Source organism: Salvelinus sp. IW2-2015, linkage group LG20 (assembly GCF_002910315.2).
Source record: "Salvelinus sp. IW2-2015 linkage group LG20, ASM291031v2, whole genome shotgun sequence".
In the NCBI taxonomy this organism is placed as follows: domain Eukaryota; kingdom Metazoa; phylum Chordata; class Actinopteri; order Salmoniformes; family Salmonidae; genus Salvelinus; species Salvelinus sp. IW2-2015.
Genome location: NC_036860.1, coordinates 74,808,277 through 74,817,244, shown reverse-complemented (window position 1 = coordinate 74,817,244; position 8,968 = coordinate 74,808,277). Strand labels below are relative to the sequence as shown.

The following is an 8,968-nucleotide window of genomic DNA, read 5'->3' as shown; positions in this document are numbered from 1 at the left end:
CTTCCACTGGATGTCACCAGTCTTTGAAATTGCTTGAGGTTATCCTTTGTGTAATGAAGAAGTACGGCCATACTTAAATGTGGGTCACTTGAAGTAATTGTTTGATGCACATTACCAAAAAAAGTTGTCAGTTTGTATTGAACACAGATCATCCCGTCTCAATTTGAATCGATATTAACTTTTAAAAATACCTAACGTTGTATTACAAAAGTAGTTTGAAATGTTTTGGTAAAGTTTACATGTAACTTTTGAATATATTTTGTAGTGACGTTGCGCAAGTTGGGAAGCTGTGTTTTTCTGGATGAATCGCACCAAATAAATTGACATTTTGGATATATAATCGACGGGAATTAATCGAACAAAAGGACTATTTGTGATGTTATGGGACATATTGGAGTGCCAACTAAAAGAAGTTCGTCAAAGGTAAAGTGCATGAATTAATATTTTTATTTCTGCGTTTTGTTGTCGTGCCTGCAGTGTATGATATATGCTTACTCTTTGTTTATGTTTGCTATCATCAGATAATAGTATCTTATGCTTTCGCCGAAAAGCCTTTTTGAAATCTGACATGTTGGCTGGATTCACAACGAGTGTAGCTTTATTTGGGTATCTTACATGTGTGATTTAATGAAAGTTTGATTTTTTATATCATTTTATTTGAATATGGAGCTCTGTATTTCCCATGGCTATTGGCCAGGTGGGACGATTGCGTTAAGAACCACACTGAGGAATGTCAGCTTTTCAAGGTATTCCAGTACTAGATTTTCAGAGCTCCAAATGTAAGTACTTGACAGCCCTATCAGTGCTTTAAATGTCAATTTTGACTCACTTTGTACTTGCAGTCCTCTTGGGTGTGGAGGTAGGCGGGGTCCTCAAAGCGGGCACAGTCTCCTTCATACCAACAGCTGGTAGAAGAAATTCTTCCCATTTCATCGTCAACACCTTTGATGTCCTCTACCATGCCACCCTGAAAACACAGTGGTACGAAATACATCAGTGATGAGGTGCATGGGTAGTAGCTGTATAGACAATTGGCATGACAATAACTGTAGGAGTTGGAAAAGACAGGGTGCACAGATCTGGGACCACGGATAGCGACTCTGCTTAAAGAGCGATAAAGCCAATGAATTCTTACCTCCATGAACCAGCTGTCTGAGGGGGCTTTGTAACAGACGTTGACCTGCCCCTCTATGAGCTCAGCTGCATGTCTTCACAGTCCTCGACCGAGGAACAGCTCCAGAGGGTCAGAGGACTCCCCCAGTACAGTCTGTACCGCGGCGCAGACCAGTTGGGCATGGAACCATTCCCATTGTTATCCTCCCACAGGGATGTGATCCTGGAGACCCAAGACAGTCAACACCTGAGCCATACAGAACCAATAGAAAAGGCTAAGTCAAGAATTCTTTAAACTGCTATAGAACTACCTGGCCAGGGGTAGAGCAGGATTTGATGGGGTCATCAGAGCTGACAGAAACACAGTCTCCCAACTCCAGCACCTCGTGTCATTACACGCCTTCATGTAGTACTGCTTCTTCCCCTCAGTCTGGACAAGGAGGGAGAGGAGAGAACCTTTATCCCAGAGCTGTTTGCATTGCAGCAAGTCAGTCAAATACATACACATTATTGATATTACAAGTCTAGTGTACTAAGGGTAATTTTGACCAGTTTGAGGTTAAGAACTTCCTACAACACTAAGGAGTACATACTTTGATAGAGTCTCCAACCAGGTCAGCTTGCCATTGCTCCGCTTCTTAGTCTTGGCCTTGGACACCTTCTTTGAGGTGCCTTTACAGGCCAACTCTTCCTCCTCTACAATTCTCCATCATCCTCAGCCTCCTTTACTGCCAGGTTGGGGCATCTGGTGGGGAAATGACATTGACAAGGGAGCAGATCCCATTAGCCAATGAGTTCAATTCACCACACCAGGTCTTCTCAATTATTTTCTGTTACGCCCCCCTAAGAAGTAAACATTTCCGCGCCCCCAACTCTCCCGCGACTGTAAATGTATATAATTTGTCTATAAAATTGTTTATAAGTACAACCTCTGCATAACATTGTTATCCTTATTAACATTAAAGAAAACAAGGAAGAAATATAGATCAACTTACAAAGAATAACTTTATTAACATTGTTTTTTAGTCAGTAACAGAAAAGACTTAGTGCATAAATTTGCCTGAAATAAAAAAAAAAAAAAGGATCCTTATTTAAACAATTTTTTTTTTGACCAATTTGAAATACTGAAAAATTAATTAAATAAATTAAAAATTGAGTCCAGCAACATTAACGCGGGAGCACAATATATGAACACACTTGAACACTATAAAAAACAAAAATGAAAACAATGTGCTGATTTTTTAAATCAAAATGAGGAAGTCAGATTAATGGCTACAATGAGCACGTTTTGCAGAGCACAGCTTTCGAAGCGGGGTTTGAAGCATGATACTGCAACTCAGCTCCTGCTCAATGTTTAGCTGGGCCTGTACTTGGTCTTCAGTGCAGCAACAGCAGAGAAGCCAGTCATACAAAGATAAAGATGTTGCAAAGGAAGAATGCCCATGGCCCCTCTGCCTAAGAAGTGGATACTGCCTCTCCTACACTCAGCCAGAATTCACTCATGATGCTGTCGTGATGTGAACCTCAGTCTCAATGTGGAGTCAGACGTCATAATCAATGAACTGGTCCTCCTCTGCAGAGCTGAAACCAGTTGGGTTGGTGCATTGAAAGGATCTCACCCAGTCATATTGGGAACTGTTTTCAAGGGAAGTACTTTTAAGAACCCATCAGTGATGAAATATGCCTCTTAATATATGGAATCACTGAGGTGGCATCATAGTCAGTAGTGTCAACAAATTCATGCAGGTTTGAATGAATCAGTATTTCCTTCATCAAGTCGCCTGCCCCAGTTGCAAGCTTTCGAGTGAAAGAGCTGATCTTGTCTGTGACCTGAGGGAGGTGTTCTTTCCCTTGAAGCTGTAGATGTAGTTCATTTAGCTTTCCAAATACAAAAATAAAGGGAACACTTAAACAACACAATGTAACTCCAAGTCAATCACACTTCTGTGAAATCAAACTGTCCCTTAGGAAGCCAACACTGATTGACATATATTTCACATGCTGTTGTGCAAATGGAATAGAACACAGGTGGAAATTATAGGCAATTAGCAAGACACCCCCAATAAAGGAGTGGTTCTGCAGGTGGACACAAGAACCACTTCTCAGTTCCTATGGCCTTCCTGGCTGATGTTTTGGTCACTTTTGAATGCTGGCGGGTGCTTTCACTCTAGTGGTAGCATGAGACGGAGTCTACAACCCACACAAGTGGCTCAGGTAGTGCCGCTCATCCAGGATGGCACATCAATGCGAGCTGTGGCAAAGAAGGTTTGCTGTGTCTGTCAGCGTAGTGTCCAGACATGGAGGCGCTACCAGGAGACAGGCCAGTACATCAGGAGACGTTGGAGGAGGCCCGTAAGGAGGGCAACAACCCAGGAGCAGGACCGCTACCTTCCGCCTTTGTGTCAAGGAGGGAGCACTGCCAGAGCCCTGCCAAAATGACCTCCAGCAGGCCACAAAGTGTATGTGTCGCTCAAACGGTTAGAAACAGACTCAATGAGGTTGGTATGAGGGCCCGACGTCCAACAAGTGGGGGTTGTGCTTACAGCCCAACACCGTGCAGGACGTTTGGCATTTGCCAGAGAACACCAAGATTGGCAAATTTGCCACTGGCCGCCCTATGCTCTTCACAGATGAAAGCAGGTTCACACTGAGCACGTGACAGAGTCTGGAGACACCGTGGAGAACGTTCTGCTTGCTGCCAACATCCTCCAGCATGACCGGTTTGGCGGGTGGGTCAGTCATGGTGTGGGGTGGCATTTCTTTGGGGGGCTGCACAGCCCTACATGGCTTGCCAGAGGTAGCCTGACTGCCATTAGGTACCGAATGAGATCCTCAGACCCCTTGTGAAACCATATGCTGGTGCGGTTGGCCCTGGGTTCCTCTAATGCAAGACAATGCTAGACCTCTGTGGCTGGAGTGTGTCAGCAGTTCCTGCAAGAGAAGGCATTGATGCTATGGACTGGCCCGCCCGTTCCCAGACCTGAATCCAATTGAGCCACATCTGACATCATGTCTCGCTCCATCCACCAACGCCACGTTGCACCACAGACTGTCCAGGAGTTGGCGGATGCTTTAGTCCAGGTCTGGGAGGAGATCCCTCAGGAGACATCCGCCACCTCATCAGGAGCATGCCCAGGCGTTGTAGGAGTCATACAGGCACGTGGAGGCCACACACACTACTGAGCCTCGTTTTGACTTGTTTTAAGGACATTACATTAAAGAGTTGGATCAGCCTGTAGTGTGGTTTTCCACTTTAATTTTGTGTGACTCCAAATCCAGACCTCCATGGGTTTGATAAATTTGATTTCCATTGATAATGTGTGTGATTGTTGTCAGCACATTCAACTATGTAAAGAAAAAAGTATTTAATAAGAATATTTCATTCATTCAGATCTAGGATGTGTTATTTTAGTGTTCCCTTATTTTTTTATGAGCAGTGTATGTCACTCAGGTAGGCCAGTTTTGCCAGGAAGTTCTCATCACTAAATTTTGCGAGGTCATACTTGTGCTCCTGCTCTGAAAACATTCTTATCTGCTCTCTGAGCTCAAACTCTGGACAAGACTTTCCTCGTGACAGCCACCTTGCTTCACTGTGAAACAGCACAGCTTGATGTTCAGCTCCCATCTCACAGATAGCAGAGAAGACTCTTGTTTTTAGTGTCTGGTCTTATAAAATTGACTACACCTACAATGTCAGTCATAACTCACTTAATTCAGAGGAACGGTTGCTTGATGCCAGTGCTTCTCTGTGTATAACACAGTGTGTCCACTCAGCATTAGGTGAGGCCTTCTTGATGAGTGCCCGATGTCCTTTTCTCATCCCTGCCATGGTCTGTGCACCATCACTGCAAACACCAATGCAGTTCTCCCACTTTAGCCCATTCTCAGTCAGGAAGCAGTCCAGCATTTTGAATAGCTCTTCAGCTGTGGCTCTGTCTCTGACATATTTACAAAAAAGTAGATCCTCACACTGGGAGTTTGTCATGTCAAAACATACATAAGCGATAAACAAACAGTCTTTGTTGCTTCATCGAACTGTAAGGCAAAACATTTGTCTTTGAGTTTATCTACCAGCTGTTCTTTAAGACGTAGCAATGTCATTTATACATCTGGCGACAGTGTCATTGGACAGAGGGATAGTTTTTATTTTTACAGCACTTGCGTCATCCAGCATGACAGAGACCATGTCTAATGCTGCAGGTAGTATCAGCTCCTCTGCTATGGAGTGTTCTTTGTTGTTGCACTGAGCAATTTGGTGGCCACCTTATGATGCTAACAGGCTCGCTGGTTTACTGAAGTAGCATTCACAAAGCGGGACGATTGTTGGCAACATTCGGCACGTTTTCGCTGAAAACTCAAGCGGCTTATCAGCGTGATTGGGGTGTAATGTCTTTAAGTGACACCTTAATTTATTTGGCTTCATGCTGTCCACTGCCAACATTTTTAGACAGTAAACATACCGGTCTTTCCTTGTCTCCCACCGTAGTCACAGTGAAGCCAAGCGCTACATACGCTTCGTCATATTTCCTCGTCTTAGCTTTCGGGAGACTTACGTTTGTCTCATTATCTCCGTCTCTCTCCGCCTTTTTCATCCCTGTTAAATATTTTTCCATGGTGTCTCTTAAGGTTGTTATCTGCACTTCATATCTCCTGCGCTGTGCTGTGGCTCTTGTTCGGTGCAAAAAAAAACCGACTCCCTGCGGCAAAAAAAAAGCATGTTCCCCCTGGTCACACGCGCCCCCCCCTGGCATCGCTCCGAGCCCCCGCCCCACTATTTGAGAAGGACTGCACCACACCTACAACATAAGTGCCTAATTTGAAATTAAGGGCTCTGAAGATGTTCATTAGCTGGCTAACATAGCCCCATCCCCAGTTCCACCCCATAGCCCAGGTCACACTTAGTGGCAGTTTTTTTTTTATTTTTATTATATAAAAGGAGTGGAGTTTGTTTTAACAGTCTCGAACTGTTTAGTGTTTTTCCAGAATGAGATCATGGAAGGAACAGTGTTCTGGAACAAAATGTTATGAGTGTTCAGAAACAGCCATGGCAGGAACCATTTATCTAGGCAACTAAGGGGCACTAAAGATCAGCTAACTTACCTCCTCTTCTGGCAAGCCTGCTTGCTGCGACCACTACCCCCGAACTTGATCATGTCCTTGCAGGCTGAACACTTGCCACAATCTGGAACTAGGCAAACCTGGAGACAGAAGAATGAGAACATGGGAGTGTTTTAAACTAGGGCATTTCACATCAAAGCTGCAGGCTAAAGTTACATCTAGACTTGGTTTCCTCTATCATAGTCACTCTTTCACACAAGCTGCCAAACTAACCCTGATTCAGATGACCATCCTACCCATGCTAGAATACAGAGTTGTAATTTACAGATGGCAAGGATGAAGGGTGCTCTCGAGCGGCTAGATGTTCTTTACCATTTGGCCATCAGATTTGCCACCAATGCTCCTTATAGGACACATCACTGCACTCTATACTCTTCTGTAAACTSGTCATCTCTGAATACCCGTCGCAAGACCCACTGGTTGATGCTTATTTATAAAACCCTCTTAGGCCTCACTCCCACCTATCTGAGACATCTACTGCAGCCCTCATCCTCCACATACAACACCCGTTCTGCCAGTCACATTCTGTTAAAGGTCCCCAAAGCACACACGTCCTTGGGTCACTCGTATTTTCAGTTTGCTGCAGCTAGCGACTGGAACGAGCTGCAACAAACACTCAAACTAGACAGTTCTCAATCTCTTCATTCAAAGATTCAATATGGACACTCTTACTGACAGTTGTGGCTGCTTTSTGTGATGTATTGTTGTCTCTAGCTTCTTGCCCGTTGTGCTGTTGTCTGTGCCCAATAATGTTTGTACCTTGCTTTGTGCTGCTGCCATGTGTTGCTGCCATGCTGTGTTGTCTTAAGTCTCTTTATGTAGTGTTGTCTCGTCGTGATGTGCGGTTTGTCCTATATTTTTATGTAATTTATTTTTAATCCCAGCCCCCGTAGGAGGCCTTTTGGTAGGCCGTCATTGTAAATAATAATTTGTTCTTAAKCAACTTGCCTAGTTAAATAAATGCTTCAATTATGAACAGGAGACCAATTWGTTGCATAAGGGTTTAGCTAGTTCGCTTGGCAGAAGGTTTGGACTTATTCAAAGTGCAATTAAATAAGGCTCCTCAAAGTCCTGGCTCAACCTCATTCAGATTGGCACTTGGTAAGTTACCTCACAGACACCGCAGCGCTGCCGTTTGGTTCCTCCATCCTTCTCATTCTGATCAATCTGGTCAGAGAAGAAAGTGTCAAAGATCTTGTAGACCAGCTTGGTGGTAGTCGCTCTAGTGGGCCCTCCTTTGCTGTCCTTCTCAATCTTGGTGGGATGGCGGATGGCCTGTCTTCTAGCAGCTCTCCTATGAAGGGAAAGAAGCAGGTGGTTGGGTGTTGTGCTAATGCAATCAATTACTATAAATGTAGTAATGATGTGTTCAAGCTCTCAACAGCCAAAGCAGCCATGCAGATTTTTTTTATGACAAACAGCACACATTGGGATGAGCTTCACAGTTCGCCAAATTGCTCTATGACAACACATTTGTTGCAATGCACACCAAACAAGCCAAGGATATTTTCAGACCGAAGGGCTGTAGAATACCTACCAGTACAACAGCATGCTGCATTAGGGAATGTCAAGAGGAGTGTTAAACACCAGGGATCAGAGGGAACAAACAGCAGGGAGACAAACATAAKCCCCTTATTGTCCCCAACAAATCAGCATGTGAACATACACAGCTCTGGCGGCTGGACCTTTAACTTTACGGTTTTAACATAAAATGAACCACAGCAAATTAGACTGAAGTGCATCTTCAATCCAGCTATTGACCGACAGTCTGCCATTTTAACTTCATTACTTATACTAAGAGAGGTTAGGATTCTCTTTCCAGCCACAACCAGCTAGTGAGAAGCAGACAGCACTACGGGGAGGGGGGGGGGGGGGGGTGTTGTGCTATAAACGGCAAGTCTGCTGCAACATCAGACAATACCAGGTCCTATCATTTACCTCTTTCCCAGGGTGACCCCGCAGCTTGATCAGGTCCCTCATGCAGGGGGTGACGATGATGGGCTGCTCGTCAGAGTCCCCGCCTCGTCGTAGCTCTCCACTGCTCCACCACAAACTGGGTGGCGCAGCAGCGTGTCCTCTGTGAAGCGGTTGAAGTTCCGCCAGCAGGAGGCCCTGTGTCTTAGGGGCAAAGAGGAGAGCTGGCGAGTCAAGTCAGTGCTCGAAGCTGATGTTGTCATGGTGTAAGATTTGGACCATGTTCATTAGGCAACCAACGACAGAAAAATAACTACCTGCACTTCTCCAATAAACTGTAGTTGCATACACTGAACGATTCTTAGTAAACGATCCTTAGTATTTCACCTCGATCTTGTTGAGGAGGTCCTCAATAACTGACGTCAGGGTTCTTCTGCAGGAAGAACTCCACCACCATCTTGCTCATGTAAGATCTTCTCCTGCATCACGGCGAAGATGGGGGCGTACTCCTCCTAGGGATCCATCAGGATGTAGTCAGCAAAGGCTGGAGGATGGGGAAGAGGTCATGGGTTAGAGGTCAGAGTCATTATATACACCCATGAATATAGGCATTAGGCTAATGTTTTAACATTCAATCCACTTAAACCTAAAAGAAGATCTTGAGATTACCTGTAGTGAATCCAATTAAGGCTTTCTCTCCTCCGTCAAAACCAGTGATCCACCAGGCGTTGATGGGCACCGAGCTTTTTGCAGGAACCCCACTTAGAAAAATCACAGTACAGTAGTTAGCCATAGGTACACCATCCAAGTATAATCTTAAATC

At 44.6% G+C, this 8,968-nt stretch overlaps 1 pseudogene; it reads right to left on the bottom strand.

The window, feature by feature from the left end:
* Positions 1-1,454: 1,454 nt before the first annotated feature.
* LOC112081327 (DNA (cytosine-5)-methyltransferase 1-like) lies at positions 1,455-8,938 on the bottom strand (annotated as a pseudogene).
* Between the last annotated feature and the right edge of the window lie 30 nt (positions 8,939-8,968).